This window comes from Lagopus leucura, unplaced genomic scaffold (assembly GCF_019238085.1).
Source record: "Lagopus leucura isolate 7727_CA_CO unplaced genomic scaffold, USGS_WTPT01 Super-Scaffold_100015, whole genome shotgun sequence".
Classification (NCBI taxonomy): domain Eukaryota; kingdom Metazoa; phylum Chordata; class Aves; order Galliformes; family Phasianidae; genus Lagopus; species Lagopus leucura.
The window spans coordinates 7,276,601-7,301,067 of NW_024962269.1; the positions used below are offsets into that span (position 1 = coordinate 7,276,601).

General features: G+C 41.4%; 1 long non-coding RNA gene across 6 annotated transcripts in view; it reads right to left on the reverse strand.

The window, feature by feature from the left end:
• The window catches only part of LOC122182718, a 123,773-nt gene that overhangs the window by 26,604 nt on the left and 72,702 nt on the right, over positions 1–24,467 (reverse strand). For 4 of the 6 annotated variants that reach the window (XR_006179950.1, XR_006179946.1, XR_006179945.1 and 1 more), the window contains one exon: positions 15,008–15,177. This is a non-coding gene — a long non-coding RNA (uncharacterized LOC122182718). Of the gene's footprint in view, positions 1–14,053; positions 14,185–15,007; positions 15,178–24,467 lie in introns of those variants that run through there. The other 2 variants (XR_006179948.1, XR_006179947.1) reach the window with 2 other exon arrangements.

Consider the following 24,467-nt stretch of genomic DNA (forward strand, 5'->3'; position numbering starts at 1 on the left):
CCTTTTGTTCTCTGGCAAAAGCTCCCCATTGAAGTGCATGGCATTTTCTGGGCACTATATCTTCAGTATATTCTTTGCAGCAGTGTAATTTTTTTGATAGTCACTTGAATAATCAGCAGTCAGTGTTAAAATACAGCATTGTACATTGACACCCTTAACCCTCAGGAAGCAGCAGAAGATGAAGAGGGAAGCCTGCAGTTCTTACTGGCCTCATTTTCTTTCCTTGAAAACTAACTCTTTCTTTCCTACAGACAAGTATCCCACACAGTTAAAGCCAGCCCTAGTTATCTATAGTCAGCTCTTGTTCCTATTCCTAATGGCACACAACTGCAGTACTAGAGCTGCTTAAGCCAGTAAGAGACTGACAAGGCTTCTAAGGTTGTTGCAAAATGAGTTGTTTGCAAAACAGCTCTGTGCTCTTAACCTGAACACATCCTCAGATGTGGTGATACTTAAAAAGAGCTCTAAAACTTGCTCATTTACAGATCTAAGTTAATTTGTTAAACATTGAGCACAAGGCTAGTCTAGAAGCCGGCTGCTAAGGGTCCTGCTCTTTCAATACCAGGATGTACTTTATAAATATATTAAGACAGAAGAAATTAAGGAAGGAGACACAGGGCTAAGTCTGAAGGAAGGAAAGCCTGTTCTATTATCACATCTGAAACCATTTACTTTTGTTACATGTAGTTATATTATGTTTTAAGTACTCAGCTTTTTTAATGCTAATTCAAGCTGACTGTTTCTTGCTGACAGCTAGCCATATGTGACCCCTGTTCTTTATAAACATTACACACCGTGCAAGATTACGTAGTTGCAGACAATGGGACTTTTCCTTCCTGTAAAAGAAAAATTCTGTCGGTTTGTACCAATAGCTTACTGTCACTTTACTCTTGCTTTGAACTTACAGTGTGAGAGATTTAGATATAAAGGATTTTACAGTCAGGAGTGTGTCCTGCTGGAGGCTCCTCCTGCTTGCCTGTAATTTCAGACTGCTGCTTCAACCTATATTGCTCTTGTCCTCTTCCAAGAGTACTGCCATTGCCACCAAAAGTTAAACTGAAAACCAGAAGTGTCAGCCTCCTTCATTCTTGCCCACCTCATGAGCACAAGCACTTCTGAAGTTCTTGAATCATCCTTAATCAGTTGCATTGATGGAAATGGTGTTTGCAGCCTACTGTGACAACTGTCAAGACAGTAAAATCACAAGAAGCAGCCATAGAGGCATTTTAACTCAGGAATTTTGAGCCTCCTCGTTGGTCAAGGTGGTGCAGGAAAATGATGCACATACCCATGGAGAGTCTTTGTCCAGGGAGAAGCGAAGTATCTACCAGCACAGTGGAATGGGATGTTCAGCACTTCAGGCAAGACACTGCACAACAAGCAGAACCAGACTGAGAAATCACAGAGATAAGGCGTAGGCTGAAACTAGGTAAAGAAATGAGGCCAAATGGGAGCCCTGGCTTACCACAGTCAAGAGTCTGTTGCTTGCTGAAATGCTGCCCCATTCTTCTGAAGGTGCTCTCTTTAGATACACAGCAAACACTAATACAGTATTTTGTGATTCAGCACATAGAGAATCATAAAATACTTTAGGTTGGAAGGGACTTTTAACAATAATCTGGTTCTAAACCCCTGTTGTGGGCAGGGTTGCCACCCCCACATCTGTCTGCCCAGGGCCGCATGCATCCTGACTTTGAACACCTCCACGGACGGGGCACCCACAGCTCTGGACAGCCTGTTCCAGTGCCTCACTACCTTCTGAATAAAACATTTCTTCCTAACATCTAACCTAAATCTCCTCTCTTTTAGTTTAAAGCCATTCTCCTTTGTCCAGTCACTATCTGCCCATGTAAAAAGTCAATCCTCTCCTGCTTATAAGCTTCCTTCAGGTACTAAAAGGCTGCAATGAGGTTTCCCAAGAGTTCTCCAAGCTAAACAAGCCCCAACTCCCTCAACTTTTCTTCCTACAAGAGGTGCTCCAGCTCTTTGATCATCTTCATGGATGAAGTTGAGGAGTCCCTCCTCTGGACCAGCTCCAAAAACGCCACACCTTTCTCATGTTAGGTGCCCCAGGCCTGCATGCAAGATGGGGCCTCACAAGGGCACAGCAGAGATTAATAATCCCCTCTTTCTCCCTACTGGCCGCACCTCTGTTGATCCAAGACAACATTGACCTTCCAGGCTGCAAGTTCGTACTGCTGGATCACATCCAGCTTTTCATCCACCAGGATCCCCAAGTCCTTCTCCACATGGCTGCTCTCTCTGAATTCTTCTTCCAGCATGTACACATATCTGGGATTGCCTCTACAATCAGAATATCTTACTCTTGGCCTTTTTGAACCATGTTCAGTTCACATGGGCCTACTTTTCAAGCCTGTCCAGATCCCAGTGGAGGGCATTCCTTCCTCTTATGGTGTTAACTGCAGCACTCAGCATAGTGTCATCAGCAAACTTGCTGAGGGTGCACTTGAGCCCAACATCAATGCCACTGGTAACAATTTTATAGATTACTGGTCCCAAGACAGACTTCTGGGGGACATCGATCATCACAGGCCTCCATCTGGACACAGAGCCACTGAGTGCAACTCACTGGTTGCAACCATTCAACCAGTTCTTTACCCACCAAATAGCTCAGCTTTCAAATCCGTCTCTCTCCAATTTAGAGATAAGAATGCCATGGGGGACCATGTCAAAGGCCTTACACAAGTCCAGGTAAATGATATCAGTTGCCTGTCTTATGTCCACCTATGCCATCACTCCATCACAGAAGGCGGCCAGATTGGTCAGTCACAATCTGCCCTTTGAGAAGCAATGCTAGTAGTCTCAGATCACTTCCTTATCTCACATGTGCCTTAATATGTCTTCCAGTAGGATCTGTTCCAAGATCTTTCCAGACACAGTGATGAGGCTCATCACTCTGTAGATCACCAGGTCTTTCATTTTTCCAGTCAGCAGGGACTTCTCCTGACAGCTATGACTTTTCAAATATGATGGAGAGTGGCTCAGCAACTGCCATCAGCCAATTCCTTCAAACCCTGGAAAGCATGTTATCTGATCCCATAAACTTGAACATATTCAGCCTCATGAGACAGTCTTGAACTTGCTCTGCTCCTACAGTTGGAGAGGATTTCTCTCCCTTGACCCCCACCTAAAGGTTCAGGGATACAATAGGTGTGGGAAACCTAAGTGGTAATGGAGACTGAGGCAAATAACTCATTGACTACATCAGCCTTCTCCATGCCTGTTGAAGCCATTCTCCCTTCTCATTTATCAGATGAGGTACATCCTCCTTTGCCTACCTCTTCTGCCCACTGTATCTAAAGAATCTCTTCTTTATATTTTTCACATTCCTTGCCAAGTTCAACTCCATCTGCACCTTGGCTTTCCTGATCCCATTTCTGCATGTCTGGATGGCATCCCTATATTCTTCCCAGGACACCCATCTCTGCTTCCACTGCCTATACTTTTGCTTTTTATCTCAGTTTGAACAGCAGGTCCTCACTCAGCCATGTCAGTTTCCTACCTCCTCTGTTTGATTTCTTGTATAGAGGGATGGAGCGCTCTTGTGCTCTCAGAAAGTTGTCCTTAAAGAACTGCCAGGTTTGTTCCATTCCTGTGTCCTTAAGGACAGTTTCCCAGGGGATGTCATGCAATAATTCCTTAAATAGCCTACAGTTAGAAGAATGAGGGCAATCTAGTGGGGTAAATCACTGGGAGAAAGGACACAAAAAGAGAAATGAATGACTATGTAACTGAAAGATATGAAAGAGGTATTTGAGACATGAAGTGGGCAAGGAAGTATAGCAACAAAGCTGAAAGAATAAAACTTGGCTAGGAAAGGCTGGAAGGATGAGTGGGAAAAGGTTTTTAAGGAATAAAGACAAATAAGAATTTTTCAAGTGTATAAGACGCAAAATGTCAGCAGGGTATCTAAGAGAGTGCCAGGGTTACTTCATAACAGAAGAAAAAGATTGCAGAAAACTGAAATGAAATCTTTACCAAGTGTTTATAAGAAAGGATGTAGGACTAAGGTTGGAGAAAGAATTACTTTTTTTCCACGAGAGGGGAAAAGTACTCAAAGAACTCCAGGTCAGAAATAGAAAGGATAAAGATATTACAGCTCTACATAGTACAATCTCCCACACAGAGTCATATATGAGGTGGTGAGGTCTCCTAACAGAGAATTTTAAACATATTCTATGAGAACCAAAAAGTAGAAGAAAAACTGGGACTCATTTGTTCTACACGAGGCAGAAACATGCATAACCTCCCAACCTTAGATACTGTGAGAGCATAGATCATCCTCAAGAAATCATTCCTAAACTATTTTAATCTCTCTGCTGTTGCAGGGGTCTTACAGGGAAAGACAGATTGTGTGAGCATGCACACTACAGCTCTCAGCACCGGGCACTGGCCGCACTTCATAACTCAGTCCTGCTACAGGAATAACAACCAACAGCAGGATCTTTTCTCAGCATCCATAATTCAGGCAGGGATTTCTGGAAATTACAAGATGGACCAAGCTCACCTATGGAGACAGTCAGTGATTTGCACTGCAAGCATTCACCAAAGGAATAATGAGCAAAGTTGCAAACACAGAACTATGAGGACAGAGTTAGAAAGGGAGTGGCCTCATTGAGATGGGAAAGACTTCGGGCAAAAACCATTGAAACTTCGCAATCAAACTCCACCCACTGTTCTCATTCCTTTAAAAAAAAAAAAAATTATTCCTATTTTATTATTCCTATTCATATATATATATATAAAACTTTTTTTTTCAGTGAAGGACAGATATAAATACATGACCAGAAAAGGAACTCTTGACATGTCCCTTTAAGTGGGAAGTTATGGAGTGTCATGGCTGATGTGTTTTGAATAAACCTCATCTGGATGCTTGTCCCAAAGGACAGTCGGTGCCAAACAGCTGGCAACAGCGTGCACTCTGAGCTGCCTAGCCCTCACCTTGTATTCAGTCTCATACTTTATTCAGTCTTTAAAAACAAAATAGATGAGCATAGTGTTGGAATCAATATATTGTAGCAGCTAGGGGAACACTGAAGAAGTAATAAATACTGTCAAATGCTGATGCTTTCTACTTAGCTTGTTTTTGCTCAACTTAGCTTTCCTCTCTGCCATCTCTTCATGCTTGCTATTAGAACACAAGGTGACCTTTCCATGCTTAATTACCCGAACAAAATACACAGAACGTTAATGCTTAAAATGCCCCTTGTGCATTCTACTGCACTTGCAGATGTTTGAAATAATCTAACCTAATCTCTTCCTTTTCAAGTTAGAATGAATGTGGTGTGAACTAACTGAAGAAAATAAACAAGAGAAAGAAGGAAGAATAATCATATGTTGACATATAGAAGCTAAGCGATAGAGTCAGTGTTTCTGTGTCTGTACATACAGGATAGCATTCTCCAGTACTTTGGCTTTTCTGAAACAGCTGTCTGACAACAGTGCTCTGCCTTTATGTAGCCACATTCATGCAAGAATCAGAAGGCATCCCTCAAAGAGTCACACAGAGCTCAGTGTAGCAACCAGAAACTGGCAGTATCATCATTTTACACAAGAGTATATTGGGTCATATGACCTGGATAACTTATCCCTGTTCATCACAAAAAAATCAGTGAAAGAGCTTGGAGTACAACACAACACTACTCATCAGGCTGTAATCATCATCTGCTCTGCAGTCTTCACCCCTGCCAACTGTTAACACTGTGCAGTGGGAAGTCCCCCTCAACCACGAGCATGCGGGGAAGCAGCAGTCCCTCAGGCAGGAGTGGCGCTCCACCATGTTCACTGATGCTCCTCTGCCAGTAGGACTGAAACGCTGCTGCTGACTTCGCTGCCTGTCCCTTGCAGCACATTCATTCAAGCTGTGCATCTAAGCATTTCACCTGCAGCTCGTGTGATGGGGTTATGTCACCATGTTGGTGCAGGGGCTGTGTTGGTGCAGGGGCAAATGAGGTTCTAAATCAATTTTTCAAGGAAGATATTGTAGGTACACCCTGAAATCCAGATGGATCCAACCTGCCTTCACCACTGGGAAGCCAACACCACATCCCTTCTGTGAACGACTTCCAGAGCCCTCAGCTGGATGAAGAGTCAGATCACAACTCAATGTGTCACATAGATCCTCAGGCAGAGGCCTAAGAAAACCTCGTAATAGGCCAGAAGTATGGAAATGTTAGGCACACTTCAAAGAAGCTAAGCTGTGGTGAATAAAATGTTAAAACCTGCTTCTATATGATGAGCACTGAAATAGTTCAGCCAATTAGACTACTTGATTGGTTGACATTCCTAACACTATCATTTTGCGTGCAGGGTGCCTCATGCATGAATGAAGACAGTGTCTGAAGGTTTTGCTTTTTGTCAGTGCTTTTATGTTTCTTTCTGGAATATAAACAAGTTAAAATTAATTTCACTAGTATTTCAACTATAAATGCTCTGTGTACCTAATGAATTATTATTTATTTAGTCACTGTTTGGTTATTTAAAAACTTAATAGCATAGATGTAGTGACCTGAACCACTTTCCCTTTGAATTACTGAATTCCTCATTTGCAGTTTAGATAGCAAGATAGAATAGCTCGGCTTCACTTCACAGCCCTCTGGCCTGGCACCCAAATGGACACAGGGACAATTGAGATCATTCAAATGGAGATACCCCCAGGGTGCAGTGTGCATTTAAAGAGAACAATTGAGAAATGAGAGGAACATTTAATACAGGCGAAAAATGTCCCTTAGGCAAAGATTTCAGTAGTCACTAGAGAGACTTGTGGGATCATCCTTTTCCCGCACAGACAGGCTGCACAAATGACATGATTCTGTTCTCTACTCCCCGTTGTGCAAGCAGTCCTAGAAGCATTACTAAACCTGCCCTCTGTCCCACATGCAAGAATCAAGGTGCTGTAATTATACAAATAATTCCTCTGGTCTTTCACTAAAATACTACTAAGCATTTGCACTCTATCCTTCACTGAAGACATCCATGACACTTCTAGAAGAAGACAATCATCATCTCTCTTTCACAGATGACAGGAGGTATGGAATGGAAAGAGCTAAAATCAGGAGTTACCTTTAGTATTTTTACACTGAATTCAAAATAATTGTCTTTCCTTTCCTGACGCAAAGTCTGCCTTTATTTAAATCTCAGTGATTCCACAAAAGAATGTAATTTGGTGCAAGTGATGTACCTAGTTTCTCAGAAGAGTTCTTGGGTATACTTGTACAGACACAGGAGCACATGGACCTCCGCTATTTCTGCTCTCAGTGGCTGGTGAGAGGCAAACACAGTTCAGAAACCAGTCCACAGCAGTTTGAGCCAGCCAGTGTGAGCTGCCCTGCAGCAGCACTCACTCTGTGAACCTGTGAAAGTGGGATGTGCCATATACTACCTCATGACTTAGCAACCCACATGAGCTACAGCTTTCACCACTGAATAGAATAAAGAGTCTTAAAAAAACCTGGTTGTTTCACAAGGATGTAATCACAGGCCTTGACATATTCTGTAGAGTGACACAGGTCCTGAGGGTGATGATAAACCTATCCTGACCAACCAATATCAGATTATCCACACAGGTTTAAGCATTATTAGCCTGACTCACCTTTGTGTTAGTCCATCTCTATGCTGGTAGAAAGGAAGGGGCTTCAGTGCCACCATCAGCTAAGAGCTGCAGGGAGGCAGACCCCAGACCTCCTATCTGAAATGCAGCTGGAACAACAAGGCATTTGGGAAGGAACAGTAAGGAAATGCATTCATTCAGTGGGGCCAGAATTTCAGTTGTCCTTGCTTGGGTACCATGCTGTTTTGAAGGTCAGGACCGCATGGAATTGCAGAGGCAGAGAGGACCTCCAGAAATCACCTACTGCCCTCTCTCTCCCTCCAGGACGAGTGCACTTCTGACACCAGTGACAGATGTTTGTCCAAGCTGTTCAGCAGCGCTATAAGCCAAGCAGAGCTCTTGGTCCTTGACTTTATCTCAATGCCCAAGATAAGTGAGAAATAAGGCGTGTTTTCTGTATACACTGACATGTCAAAGAAATTAAAAATGTGATGGATTTTCATATCAGAATGTTGAAGACTAATTACAACAGTGCTTTCCAGCAAACCAGTGATTGCAGGCTAATTTTCTGTTATGAAACAGAAACCAGGGTTAATGAGGCTAATTGTGTTTACCAGTGTTTCGAACAAAGAGGAAGCCAACTCAATTTTGAAGCGAGTTCTTTGTCAGGAACAAATTGAGGAAAATTGCTACAGTTGTATCAGCATTTCCTAAAATTGCTTAGTATCATGCTTGGGAAACTAACACTATAGAACACAAGCTACTGGTACAGAAACTCAACTATGTTGAGTTTCGGATGCACAACTGTGTGATGAGCAGTGATGGGCTCCATCAGAAGAGGGGTGGCCAGCAGGGACAGGGAGCTGATTGTCCCCCTCTACTCTGCTCTTGTGAGGCCCCATCTGCAGCACTGTGTCCAAGTGCGGATCCCCCAGTACATAGAAGACAGGCAGCTGTTGGAGAGGGTCCAGAGGAGAGCCACAAAGATGATCAGGGCACTGGAGCACCTCCCCTATGAAGACAGGCTGAGGGAGCTGGGCTTGTTCAGCCTGGAGAAAAGAAGGCTGCAGGGTGACCTCATTGCAGCCTTTCAATACCTAAAGGAAGCCTACAAAGAAGAGGGGAATCAACTCTTTGAAAGGGTTGATAACTGCAGGACAAGGGGAAATGGTTTTAAGTTGAGGGAGGGGAGATTTAGGTTGGATGTCAGGGGGAAATTCTTTACAGAGAGAGTGGTGAGGTGCTGGAACAGGCTGCCCAGAGAGATTGTGGATGCCCCAGCCATGGAGATGTTCAAGGCCAGACTGGATGGGGCTCTGGGGAGCCTGGTCTAGTATTAAATGGGGAGGTTGGTGGCACTGCATGTGGCAGGGGGGTTGGAGATTCATGATCCTTGAGGTCCCTTCCAATTCTGGCCATTCTGTGATTCTGTGACGACTGAGTTGTGGAAAGCAATGCAACAGAGAGTCATTAATAAAGTGAGTGACCCTCACTCCAGCTCTACTGAGCTATTACAAAGAGAAAAAATTAAGAAATCAAGGTATGCAGCAATATCTATCCAGAAAAAAAAAATCTTCAAGTTCTATGTCTCATCCATGACTGATTAATTAATTATACAAGCTGGACTAATAAAAAATGAGCTCATTACTGCAAAGCCAAATTCATAAGCAGCTATAAGTCCTTTAGGAAAAAAATAAAAAGAAGAAACCTCAGTTTAGGCTCTCTTCCTACAAGCTGATAATTCTAATTACTCAGAAGAGTTGAGTGACTTCAGCTAACAAAAGACGTATCTGCAGCACAGCACAGGCAGCTGCTGCTGGGGAAGCCGCATCCCTGTCAAACGCACCTCAGCATTAGCACTCCTGCTACCCCACTGAATCTCCACTGAACTCCCAGGCTGAACAGCAATGCACTGGGTTTTGCGATGTAACCAACTGGAACTAAAATGCAGCCACATTCATTTGCACTTCAGATTGGTGCACAAATCAAGCTGGCATCTGCTAGAAAGAATACCAAGGCTTTCAGCTGCAAAATACACTACACAACACCTGTGGTTTGAGCCTACTGCAGCATCCAGGCTGTCCTGTCCCTCTAGGCAACGGTGGCAGAAGTGTCCTGGGGTTTCAGGAGTGCACTGGGAGAGATCTGAAGAAAACCCTCATTCATATGGTGGTCTGTCCAAAGACAGCTCCTCAGGAGGACAGTGAGTATGAGAAAGGAAATAATAGTATGACAGACAGCAGAGATAGCAAGGAAGAAAACAGGCAAGTGGGAGAGGTCCTGTGGGAAAATCTGTGGAGCTAAGGAAGGAAAGGAATTAATGTAATCATACATCAACACAAGAGAGGGTATAAAATAGATGGAAGACAGGGAGAATCTGAAGACTAGGCTCAAGCAGGATGACATACTGGTCAAAAAAGACAATAAAAATGTGCATTAGTGTTAAGGTCAGTAAAGATCACCAAGCCCTTGTCCTACATTTCCTATCAGAAAATCAGTTCTGGGAGAAAGTAGGTGAGAGGAAGAAAAGGGAGTCTCAAGACAGGAATGGAGAGCACATCAGCACCTGGCTGGGATCTCAATTTTAACAGCAAAAAACCCATTTGATGTCTTTCAGTTTAAAGTTACAGCCAGCGGCTATCCAGCTCCGGCACTCTGCTGATCTGGGGCCTTTTGCAGACTGTAATGTGCTCACTGGAACTGAAGCTTCCCTTTAGAAAAAATGATGTCTGCAGCCCTTCTGGTTTGCCAAGATATAGCCTTCGCTATGTAAATCAATGCTCTGCTGTGTTGTTGAATCTACAGCCTGAGGTATGAACATCTCCCATTCATCTTAATGGGATGTTAACCTCAAAGCCTCATTGTGACTATCTGAATGCTAATACTATATTAAACAAGTTGTTTAACATACAAATGGTGGGCTTAAGTCACTCACATTTGTATAGGAGAACTGGACTGACTTTGATTTTGCAGCAGCTGAGGATCTACAGAAAAATAGTCTGAAGAAAATGACCCCCTGACTTTCCATTCGCCGTAGTCATTTTTTAAAAATTATTTTTATTTTGGTTTAGAGTTGCAGGGAGGAATTTCTAGCTTTCCCTATTGATCTTCTTGAGGTAGGCAAGTGATTGCTGTTTTTGCTTTCAGAGTTTCTCTCCCCTCTCCCAGTGCTGGTGTCAATACCACCTGGGTTTACAAAGCTTTCGATTCACGTTTATGGGCCGGCCTCTGCCTTCTCTGCTCACATTCTCTGCTCTGTAAGAAGACCTCAGTAAGGACATGGTAGAAAAAGTTCAATAATGAGGCCCAGCAGGACCATCAGAAGGTACGCAGTGCCCTTGGCTCTCGCATGCAGACTAACCCTGCCGCAGCGCAGGCAGAGATGCGATGCCGTGAGGTGTATGCTGGAGCAAGGCAGCGCTCACCTGAAGGGTGGAAGCTCTGGGTTTTCAGAAATAGCTGGCAGCTAGCTACCTAAGCTACCACTGTTCAGCTCTCCACAGGAATCAACCGAAAGTTTAGAAACTAATATCCTTCTTGCAAAAGTTTTGCAAGCCTCACAGTAAGGCAACCAACATCTCTGGTCCCCAGGCTCCCCAGTAGCTCTGGCAAATCTTAGGTATGGGTCTTACCTAGAAGTCACAGCCGGGTCCCCACACTTCAGCTTTGAATGTGGATTTCAGTATGGGGCTGACTACCAGAAGTGAATACATATCCATCAAAAAATAGATCAAAAGACAAATGAAACTGCCTGCTCAGATAAAGCTCTTTTCAAAAAGGTACAAGGGGGAGGGGAAGAACAGGCGAGAGGATTTGAAGAAATATCCGTTGAAAGATAAAATAGGCAAGATACTGTGATGAAGAAAGTGAACAATGAAACAGAATCTACTTCAGACAGATCAAGTGAAAGGAAATCACATTACTATTTACAGTAAAGATCACTCATCTAACATGTATAATTAGAAATTCGCACGATAAAAGTGATCAGTGAATGCTGCTGTAATCAAAAATAATACAGCATTGTATATATTTGAAAAAAAAATCTAGCACTCTCCAAAAATAGGAATAATAGGGCTCATTAATAGAGACTCCATCTGAACTAAACAAGTTCCCTTTATTCACATCATCATTTTTCTGAGACTGCCAAAAGAAACCCTCCATATAAGTCATCACAGAGCAGCCCCCCTGCCCCACACATCTGTGCCTCGCTGAAGTTTAGTGGCAGAAAGGACAATGATACTCAAAGAAACCCATTCACATTTCAAAGACTTTCATTTTCTCCTTTGCTTTTGTTATTACATCTGCAAATACAGCACAGCACCTGGGTTTGTGCAAAACCATAGCTGACGACACTTCTACACTCAGTGCACACATATCTTTGGCTACAACAAAAACGTTTGGTGATGATGTGGGCCAATGCACTGTGCAATACAGTGGAGCAGTGAGAAGATGTATTAACACTGCAGTAAAAATTTTAAGGCCAAAATTACATGCTTAGCAAATTCTCTTTCTCAACAAAAGACACGCAAGCACAAACAAAAACAGTTTTCAGCAGCAGAACTAAATGTTTTTCTCTTGATTTCACAGCAGTTTAGTTATAATCTATTATTATCATTTGCAGCTAATATCCTAAGCAGAGACACTGTCAGGAATGGTTGCTATTTTTTGAAATTGCATTTTGTTAAAGAATCAGATTTTTACATGGACAATAGGTTCCTACCTACCCAAAGCCCCAGAAGAGTCACTAAAATTTTTATACATGAACGTAAGCAAATCTACACTAGGGGATACGATCAGGGTGCACAAGAAAATTCCAAGTTAGTATGCTATTTACTACTATTTCCAATTCAGACTATATTGTACCCTGTCCCTTCTAAGGCACTGTCAAGGATATTCATGACTGCTAATATTGCCCCATACAATCTCTATAGGATAAAATTATTCTGGAAAGCCCACAACCTACTGAGCTGGACCGTTTGTAGTCTCTCTGGACTGTAAGCCTATCAAAAATAGCATGATCTGGAAACCTGCCTCTGAGCAGTTGCAGACTTCCTGTTGTGTTATAAAGGACAATAAATATTGCTACATCACACTAGATTTATCCTTATTTTGTCTCTTAGGTGCTTTTTTATGCCACATGGAAACACATCAAGAGAAAGCAGGAAAAGAAAAGATGAGTTCAACGCCGAGTCCATAGTTCTCAGCTTGACTTTACTCCCTGTGCTGCTTTGTTTAGATTGGGTTTTAAACAAGCAGACAAGTGTTTTGCAGATTCAGATATGGGGCAAGGAGACAGATCCCAGCACCTCTAAGAAGTCAAGTTAAGAACTTAATTCAAGTCCTACCGGTTTGACTTGTTGGACTCATTACAAAAATAAAGTGCCATTAAGTTTCTTCTTCAAAAGGCAGTACTTCCTAAACATAAACTTTTTTCTATCCCCCAAAGTGGTTATTACTAATTGTAAAACAGAGACTAACGTAAGACGGGAACTGAAGTCCAAAACCCTCCAAATATTTTATTTATACATTATTTATTACTTATATATTATTTATCACTTATTAAATATACATTTCAGGTACTTTATCTCATTATTATTATTCACAGCAGCCAGACTAACAAATAATCACCAAATTCACACCTTAAAAAACAGAAAGAAAAAAAGAGAAGAGAGACAGACATCTGAGGGAGGTACAGAACTAGCTGCCTTCTTTAACCAGGGTAGGGAAAGCGCCCACAATTTCCTGATGTTCACAGCATACCATTAATTGTCAGCAATCTTCCTCCACAATAAGACTTCATATGTATTTTCTTTACCTCTGAAATTTATGCTCAAGAAGCAATAAGGACAGAGAAAAATAGGCAGTATATGAAGACAAGCATGGCAGTTTTATGTAAGCTTTACAAAACTGAGTAAAAAATACTTGAAAATACTCTCCAAGGAATACCATAAAATCTAAATAGCAACACATGAAGATAATGGGACTTCCCATTCTCTTCCTGAAGTCAACAATAGTTTTACCACTGACATTAATATGAGCAGGACTGGGGCCAACAATTTACAATAGACACCCCTGAGAGAAGCATTCCCAGCCATTACCTGTAGTGAATGGGCAAAATAGCTCTAAATAAAGATCTTAATCTTCCAAGTTACTTGCCCTAAAAAATCAAGAAGAGCATTTTGCTGGGACAGGAAAAAAGTTCTGAGTCATTAAAATACCCACCTCCAAACAACAGTTAGACTTTCTTTACATTTTTCAGGTTAGAAAAAAGTATATTTAACAGAAACAAATTCAATTGTTATTTCTTTTTCACCATCATACTGAAACATCTCCCCATGTTGGTCTGAATTTATGCATACAATATGGGTTTTAAATTAGCATATGATCAGTCACCAAAGATGTCAAGTGCATTATTAAGATTAGTCAAGTATGAAATACTATGGAGGGGAAAGATATTTCAAAGAAGATGTAAACTGACCTAGTTTCACAGCCCACTGTTCTGAATTTTGAGGATTTCACTAACGACTGTATTTGTTTCATCTTGTCAGAATGACTTGCAGCTTATGAAGTGCATTGATCTACTGGTGAGAATTAATTGTAGAACCCGGTGACTCCTGTCAAAGTAATACACTTACTTAAAACCTTTCTGTTGTATATCTTTGTTGGTGTCTCTAAAATTAAAATTCAAAACTTAACAAAAGTAGATTTCCCTAGGAATCTCAAAGTGTCAGCTGGAACTTTTCTTTCTTCTGGAACAATTCTATCTCATTTTGTATTCTACGCTAAACTCAAGGTCAGTTAACAAAATATATTCTGTGAATAAAAGTATAATTATCGGTGTAATTTGCAGTGCAAATGAAAGAAAATCATTACTGCCCAATTAACAGTACATATGTCAAGAATCCTGTAAGAAAAATAGAAATAAAATAATCATAACTTTAAGATCTGGAAGCTTTTTTATCTCCTGCTCTGAACAGAAACCATGCACGCTGTATGTTGCCTAATTTCTTCCATAAATAATTCACTTCTAATTTTTAACGATGATTTCTTGCTGAGGAGAACATATTTTTTACTTTAAAGTTTTGTATGATAATTTTTTTTTAATAACATCTTCTCTGGAATGTCTGAAACTTTTTTTTTTTTTTAATCCATAATTTTTACCAGAATAATTCCAAAAAATCTTTAAAATATAATGGAATGCAATTCTTGTAAGGTCAGAGTGTTCCCATGGAAGCCTCAACACAGAGGGTTCACTTCTTGAGTCACTGCTCTACCAGGACTCCCAGATACATCAGTAGGATTGCAGGAACAAGTTTCTGGTTCAGTTCAGTTCAGGATAACCAAAAGAAAATATCCATTTACTAATTGGTGTTTTGGAGTTTAATAGAATACTGAACAGTTTATTTTGCAGATGCAAGATCAGACACCCAAGCTCACCTGTCTGCTCTTCTGCAAAGTGATGTATCCTCAGCATTGAGGCTCTACTCACCGACATCTTGATGCCTCACACAGAGCTTCAAACCACAGTAGCGTTGCACCCAGCTTTCAGGAGACCACACATGCATCAAGGGAGCATCTTTCCAAGTTAAGGCAGCCAAAATCAGTGGCTGTTTCAAAACAAAAGCAACAAAAAATATCACGGCTGTAAAATAGCGACACAAAGGGCTAGTATAAGCTCTGGTAAAGAAATACGTTCTGGCAATAATACCAAGGAGAGTGTATTCGGGGTAAAATATACAAGTCTCATCAGTTCACAGGTTCTGTCCCCAAACTGACATACTTAAAAAAGAAAGAAACAAAAATTTTAAAAAATGTATTGTTGTCAAGTACAGAAAAATAATTATACAGCTGGTATGACAGATTCACACAGAGGCTGCTGATGCACTGGAACAGGTTGCCCAAGGAGGCTGTGGATGCCCCATCCCTGCAGGCATTCAAGGCCAGGCTGGATGTGGCTCTGGGCAGCCTGGTCTGGTGGTTGGCGACCCTGCACATAGAAGGGGGTTTGAACTAGGTCTTTGAGGTCCTTTTCAACCCAGGCCATTCTATGATTCTATGAAATTATCAGAAATAGAATTTATTAAAAATATATATTTTTTTTATTTCAACTATTAAGAGATGTTTATATGTATACACATACCACCCTAACAAACAACACAGAGTCGCAGACTAAGTTAGTCTAGTAAAGCTCAGTTCAGTGAAAGATATCACTGAGACCTTATTGCTCTCTTCAACTTCCTGATAGGAGGCTGTAGAAAGGTAGAGACCATCCTCTTTTCCCAGGTAACAGTGGTAAGACAAAAGGTAATGGCCTTAAGTTGCAACAGGGGAGGTTCAGGTTGGATATTAGGAACAATTTCTTCTCAGAGAGAGTGGTGATGCACTGGCACAGGCTGCCCGGGGGTGGTGGAGTCACCATCCCTGGAGGTGTTCAAGGAAAGGGTAAACGTGGCACAGGGGGACATGGTTAGTGGGCATGGTGAGGATGGGCTGATGGTTGAACTAGATGATCTTAGCGGTCTTTTCCAATCTTAACGACTCTTTGATTACTAAGTTAAAGTGGAAGCATATCAAGCAGGTAACACCCAAGATAATTTATTCCCACAAGTTTATGTGTTAGTTAAGGTTTGCTTTGCTACCACGTGTTGCAGGGACTCCACAGATCCCAAGTACCACAAGGACCTGGAACATTACTTTCAATTTCCCTGCAGATAAATGCTCAGAGATTTTTTAGGTTCCCAACTCAACAAAAGTCAAAACCTTTATTATTCAGAGAGACTATGAAGAAACCAGGAACAACAGAAAGCACAATAAAACCACCAAGTCTGAAACAAAAGGGCATTTTAACACCCCCAGCCAACACTACCACTCCAGATGTAATAGGCCACGAAGCAGGGGAGAGAGCAGACTAAGGGAACCAACAGGCCTGAAGAGGCAACACTCCCTGGGTGAAGTCACAGGGTGGCTCTGGATCATTAAAGCCTTGTCTAGAGATATTGAACTCTTCAGAGGACAGACACAGCACTGGAAATAATTAACTGCATTAACATTCACTACACTGCCAAGCATTGTTCATCTCCTGGTAAAATGAACTTTGTTTTTTGCCTTGATTAGCAGCCACAATCAAGGAAAACAAGTCTGAAATTTGCAGACAATTTTCATGCTTGAGGAGAGAGCACTGTCTTATTCTGCAGCACAAGTGCTGTATTATCCTTCACTTCTACAGAAGAAGATGTCAGTATGAGACACACTATATGTGACAATTTAAATGCATGCCCTAAGGCTTAAAAGCAGCACAGTGCCAAAGTCGAGTGATCCTCGCAATCACAGACAGGCTGACCTCAGCTGCAAGGCTCAGAAAATAGATGACATTTCCTAAATTCTGAGTGGGACAAGGCCTCTTTAGAAAAGATCCTGGGAAAAAACTCACTTCCATTTTTTCAAGAAAAAATTGCATGTGTATTACTAAAGTTCTCAAAAGCCTGAAAGAAAACAAAATTTTGTTGCCTAAAATCAGTTGTTTTTCTTTGAATCAAAATAACATTTTTTTTAACAATTTTTAGAATTGTTTCTGTTTGAACAAGGTATAATGTATGAGAATTCTCAGTGGCATGCTCAGACAACACAAGGCAGAGCAAGCACAGAAGTCAGCTGCTAAGCACCATTCAGCCTTCTCCAAGGGGATCTGGGAGCAGGGACATCACCTGAGTGATGTAGAAGTGATCATTACTGATGTTCCTGATGAACTCCCTGTGATTCCAATGGAAGTTGGGTTGCAATCACACTTGAGAACAGACGGCTGAAGCCCCTCAACAGCACCATCCCAGCAGATGGTGCTCAACACTGTGGTACTGGTGGAAAAGGCCATGCCTTTTCCGTGCGAAGCCCTCCAAGCTCTGCCAGCCAACCATATCATGCTGTCAGACATCTGTAGTCAAATACTGCTCATTTTGCTTTGCAGTTTGATGGAACTTGGATTAACTTTTCTTGTATTTTCCTCACATTTATAATTGCATGCACCTCAAAAAAGGAGTCAGTATCTATCCACATTACTTGTGTTAAAAGCCATCACATTGCTACCAAGGGGCCAGTGAGTGTGCTGATACCTGAATACTCTGACAGTTCCCACCACATGCTGGCTTTTTGCAGGCTTTAGATCGGGGATTTGCAAGTGCTTGTTAAGGCATATGAGCTGGGGTAAGCAAAAAGAAACTTTACTATCATAGATCTGCTGCTGTTGGCTCCTCATCTTTGAAATGTGTACAACATCGGGAAGGGCTCTTTGCCTTGAAAACAACAGCTTTGGATACAAAACATACGAATACGTACAGGTCTCTATACATAATTCAACTCAGAGAAGAAACAATTTAGAGTCCACAAGACCTTTGATAGGTCTTAGAACAGGGTTTGGAAATCAGAGCAGCTGGAGCTTTCTGATTGCATTCTGTTTTGTCTACCCCCAGAGCATTTTTCACACACATGCCTATCTCACTGCCGGCACTAATGTGCAATTCTGCATTCTGCAGGTTCTGCCCATGCAGGCTTCTGCCCTGGACTACGCTTGTCCTTGGCTGCACAGCTATGCGAAATGCATATTAGTGGGAGCTCAGTCCTACAAAGTGCAGCAGTGCAGCAAAGCCAAAGTGCTCAGCACCTTCCAGAAGACAGGCATTACTATTCCATTATTTTAAGCCACTGCTGCCAACAGGCTTGGCCATTTCCACGGGCATGCGTGTCAGCTACTCGAGACAAATGGGCTGCCTGCTCCGCATTCCTTCTATTCTCGCCAGCCTCTGTTTATCATCTGTTTTCCATTTCATTCCTTTACCTCCCATTCTTTAAAAGTATCTGTGGGGCTGAAAAGTATCCACTAGCTCTTGGTCTCTGCTGCTGGAATTGGAGTGTTTCTGTTACTTGTTCCAGGGAGCTGGCCAGAAACAGCCAGCCAAAGAGATCATCAAGCCAAGAGGTGGGGTTTTACAAGGTTCCTAGGTTGTTTTTTTTTTTTCTAATGATCTCTTCCTCCTGCCTCAAGATTTTCCAGGCAAACCCAAAGCTGTGGGGCTGGCTGTGACGTGCGCTCCTGGTCAGGTCTCAGTGGTCACGGATGCTGTGAATCACTGAGCTGGGAATGACTCCTTCCTTCCTGCACGCACCGTTGCTCTGAATTCTGATAAGAAATTCAATTGATTTTAATTAAAATAGTGCGAACTCCTGCATGACACTCTCAATTTAGTCTAAGAATAGCTTATTTAGATTTACTTTACACTTGTGCCTAATTGATTAAACCCAAATAAGCCATTTTCATTGCTAGAGTCGGTGCACAGGTTTAACTAACCCAGAACCAGTTTGTCCTTCCCAACGTGTGCAATAACAAAGAGCACACGAAGGCACGCAGTGAGTATTCGCTTGACTGTGAAACACAACATTAATCTGTCACCCCCTGACCCTGTGCTGTATTGCCAATACGTCAAACATCTTCACTCTGCTTAGCCCAAGCACATTCCATGCACTGTGCTCTTTGTCAATAACCGTTCAAATATTTCTCTGCTGGTAAAAGTCACCGCATTTTCCTGCCTCCTCCAGCATCAGCAGAGTTTCTTAGCTCTTCATGAAAATTCAAATGAAAAATATCGACAAGTTTTCCTTGTTTTTAAGCACACACAACAAGCGACTCCTTCTGCTTTTTCCCCAGCTTTGCAAAGGCAATGCAGTGCCTGTAAATTTTTAATTCCACCTTCATGTTTGAGTCAGACTTGAAAAACTGAGAACCTGTTTTTATGGGGGCTTTAGGAGAATGATTTTGGAGCATCTTAGCTTAGCTGAATTTCTGCAGACATATGTGTTAACTGCTTTATGGAGACCTTGGGATCCTTCAGGACTGAAGATGCTCTCACATGGGCAATAATTTATAATCACTGGCAAAACACACACACAAACACAAAACTGACGGAAAGAATTTGTTATCTGTAAGACAGGACACTACCCACTTCTGAAGCTCAGCCCCTCACCAGTGCTCCTCAGTACACCGTGCCACCTCCTTAACAAAGCTAAAAAGCTAACCCGGGCCAGGAGGAAGAGGTCATTAGAAACAGGCATCATGTGCTGCCTTTGCAATGTGAGCACTGCAGAAAGCCCTGGCAGGACCAAGCCTGGAGCCTGGCAGAATAGGTGCCCCAGCAACAACCAGGCTGCAATGGCAGGTGCCCCTGGGCAGCTGAGTTACCACCTGCAAACATTAGAAATTAAATTTTTTAAAAAGGAAGAAGAGTAAAGTATTTGGGAAGGTTTTTACTGGGTCTTCTGATATTTTTGCTGTTTGGAGAAGGCAGAGAGAACATGCAGGAAAGGAGAAGAGTGCAATGAAACTCACTAACTGTAGGCTCTTCCAAATGCAGTCAGTTATTTCTGTAACATTCTTTCAGAGACATTTGGGTTTACTGCTGTCTTAGACCCAGTCCCACAACAGATGTCTGCAAAGTCTTGCTGACTTCAGCAAGACATAGCTGTTGTTAGACTATGTTCTGGGACAAAGGCTCTACTGAATAATTTGCTCTACTGTCATACATATAGAATGATTTCTAAATCAAGATTTTTGGTTTCACAAAGGATTTGCAATTGTAGAGACATTAATTTCCTCAAACCTTTAACAATCCCCTTGTAAAGGGACAGCTATTGAACTTTCTCCATACTTTCTAATCCTGCTCTTACAGACTACTCATGAAGAGAACAAACTGGTGAGAGAAGGGGCACAAGCTACATTTCCCCTGAACTTTTATATGAGCTTCCTTAACTCCAGCATCCTATTTCTCTTAGGATGCTCCTTTTTGTCCTTTTGTACACATTCGCCAAATAGAAAACACATCACAGCAGCTCCAATGGGTCTGCCTCACATGCTGCCCTGGAATACCTTCTGACTGGCCATGATTTATCTGGCTGGTCAGAGGTTACAGTACACAGAAATGCAATTTCTTCCTTGCACCCGCTCTATCCTTCTTTGGCAACTTCAGGTGTCATCAACAATCTGCTACATGCCATTTCATGGCCTTTCTTCCAGTATTTTATTCAACTGATATTCCTTCTGCTGCACTGCCTAGGAAATGCTAAAGCTCTTTTCTCTATATATATTTAATTAACTGATTTATGTACTAAAGAGTTAAAGATCCATCCACAATAGCTATGTCCTTGCAATGCTGTCAGCACGTCGCCTCAGTTCACACTGAAAGAAAATGTCTATTCATTCCTGACTGCATACAGATCTGGGACAGTGATCCTGTCTGGAAATTATTGTTCAGAATTACTTGGTTTCTCCATTCTTTCTCAATTTCAAGTTACATTAAATACATTAATACAAAGGCTTTGAATTAAGATTTTGAGCTCAGTGCTTTGATGACCCCTCCTTGTGCCTGGCAACTGATGATCTCAAAGTCCTCTTAATTCTGCCAAAATAAAATAAATTTGCCCATCTCCTGACTTTGTTCTAAATAGAATGCAGGAAATCTGTATGACTAGAAGAGTCTCTACTTTCTTTGCATATGTGTTGCTACACTGCTTAATCACCTCAGGTTTGTTTGTTTGTTAATCAGTGTCCCATGCTACCTTAGTGAAGTGCTCAGATGGCACATTAGCCACCTCTGACTGCCTGCCTGCTGGTTAAACCTGGCTGGGGGAAAGTTTGTAGCTTTCCAGAGTCCAGTCCAGAGTAAGAGACAACACATATAATTTGCTTTCTTTTTAATTACTTGTTTAGTATATTGGCAGTGGCAAGGACAAATTACCAACTTGTACTTCATCTTATTAGTCAATGGCTGTACTACTTTTTCTACTATGAACTTCCACGAATATTTCTATCAGCAGCCTGCAGTTTAAATGATTAAAAGAAATAGTGAAAGCTAAGTGGACATAAGACATACAGTAGCTTTCATTAAACAATGTTAATTAAGAATGACTTGAGAATGTGCAGATTATATAAAGGAAAGTTTCTCCACAAACACTGCTACTTCATTAGCTATGATCTCAACCTGTGCTCTTTGAGGTAATGGCAATTTTTAGTTATCTCCAATGTGAACACGATGGGTCTCAGTGCAGCCAGGAATGCAGTACAGACCTAGGAAGAACAGGGCAGTTCAGAGTAAGAAAAGTCTTTACTAGATGAAGCTTCCATCCATTTCTGCTAATAGGTGCCCTAAGATCTCCAAAGCCTGATGTTTCCTATTCAAGACTTACAGAACGCAAAAACTTTATCTGCTCAGGTGCAGGGTTGTTTGGTTTTTTTGTTTGTTTGTTTGTTTGAGTCCTTTATTCTCATATTTGAAATTAAATCAAAGTTTGATTATCATTTGCAGCACATTTTTATGCCAACATCCATCAAATTAGGCCACTAGGTACACTGTTTGCTCGCTTTCAAAATGTTTCCAGCTTGAGTTGCCTGGTATTTTTATCAAAGCAGATTCACAATTAAATCTTCAGAAAGCTAATTTCTGATCATCAAGAGATGAAAATATTGGCCTAACAGAAGTCAAGAATAGTATTCCCTGTCCGTTAGAGCTAGCTGACTAATAATGAGGGTGGAATAAAGAAGTGATCCAGCCCATGATCCCATTTAAGAACGTGATCCTGTTATAGGAGCACATGATGGGAGAAATAAAAACATTGAGCACTGCAAACCCACTAAAGAAATAATGACAGACAATTTTAGCAGCAAATATTACTTTTAAAAAGATTTATATTCAAGCAATTTTAGAACTTTGCCGACATGCTTTACTTTGACACGCATTTTATATAATAACTTCTAATACCACAAACGGAATTTTCTCTAAGTCTCTCTAGGAAAAATAAGGAGAGATTAACCAACATGGCACTGGGCACTGTTTTACAGTGAGATGAAGCAGGAAAGTGAACACAGGAGATCTTACATAAAATGATTAACTTCTCAAGGCCCAACATTTATGTTAATTGCTTTACCTAGACAAATACCAATAAATATTTTCAGCAATATCTTCAATGACAGATCTTCACAGACATGCATATAATCAGCTTTCTATACCAAAAACTCCAAAGACTGCAATGAATTGACACCCAGTGCTCCCACTGCATGCTCACACTTCTATCCCAGTTATTGAGGTGTCAGTAGGAATGATCTCTTCTAGCAGATCAGCTGCAGACCCATATTAAGCTGACTAGCATCTTTTACTAACTCACAGAAACACTCGTCTAGCATTTGCCCCACTTCTGGCTCTCTGTTGGTTTTGGTTGTTAGCTTGGACACACGCTGCTCAGACTGCCTGAGGAACAGGGGGCAGATCCATACAATACGCTCTTCAAAACCTTTCCTATGTTCACAGATAATAACTTGAGATTAACATTAAGCACATGATACATTGGCTCACGTTACATTACTTCAACTGTAGCATGTCACGTTATGTCAGCCAAGGTCAACATTCAGTGTGACATGATATGATCTAACACGATGCAGGGTTATTGCCTCCTGTGTTAGGAATCTCAGGCTAAGAAACAGAAATAGAACAAGCAGATGCACATAACAGATCACTTCATAATACTCCTGGGAAAAAGAATCGTTATTGAATGCTCTGCAAATTTTGCCCTGTATGCTTCTTCCTTGGGCCTCCAAAGTACCATGATATGTCTCTCTCTTTTTCCCTTTTTTTTTTTTTTTTTTTTTTTTTTTTTCTCCTGGTGCTTGGATCTCACCACACGAAGAATTTCAGCTAATTCAGTGGACTGCATGAGCTGTGATCACTAGGAGTACTTTCTGCTCTCCTAGACTTCACTGACCTCTGTTTCATGAATAACATGAGTGACAGCACTGGCGGTCCCAGAGGAGCACTGAGCGATGTGTAGTTTCTGGCCTGCAGAGTGACAAGCCATAGGAAAGAAATATTTAGCTGCTGTACCAGGCTCAATGTGTATCAGAAGAGAATAAAACTTTAAAAGGACTGATAAGTCTTTCAGAAGTTTTAGCTTGCTTTCACACACTGCATAGCTTCCAAGTTGCAAACTCTGTTCTCTGCTCAGTTACACCCACAGAACTGCATCTGTGCTTTGAGGACACAGTGACACAAAGTTAAATTCAGCCATATGAGTCAAAGTGACTGGTTTTACTCCTGCAGTTCTGTCGTAGGGCTGTAACCTCCCGATTTCACTCTTTGTGCATAGCCAATATGTGAAGTGTGAGGATGATGCTTGCACAGCTTTACTCATACAAACGCCAGCCAGATCCACAAGGAAGACAGACAGGAAATTCTCATATTAGGTTAAACCTTTGGTTTTAAATTAGAAGTAATAAACTCTCATAAACTACAGCAGATTATCTCAGTGGCTACTGAGATAATGTAATATCTGGCAAAACAAAAAAGTGCAGCTTCCAGAGCCCATCCTGTTTCTGATACAACATGAGGATGTATCGTTTTGAGAACAAAAGCTGAGCTAATCACAGCCGACGTCATATTTCTCTATTTTCTGTTTGCCTTTGTAAACATGAAGGCAATGTTTTCCTCTTAGTATTCTGTGACAACAGAAAACACAAGCATTATTTTATTAACCTTTAAATGTGATTTGGTTGTTCTCTTTCCATTTCAGCTCTGGAGCTTTGATGTCTGAGTGACATTGGATATACCTTAAGGGCTCAAAAAAAAAAAAAAAAAAGTTCAATAGGCTTCATAGCCTCAGCATAAAATACAGAACAGGGAGAGAAAAATAAATAAATAAGTACATGCACACATATTTTCCTCTTTTATGACTTTGAAAAGCCACAGCTGTCATTTGGTTCCTCACTCTTTCCTCAGGCTAAAGATCATCTCATGAGATAGGAATAAGCGTGGTAGAATCCTTAGATTGGATGTGGAGAAGCCAATATTTTTACCTAGTCAGCTAGCAT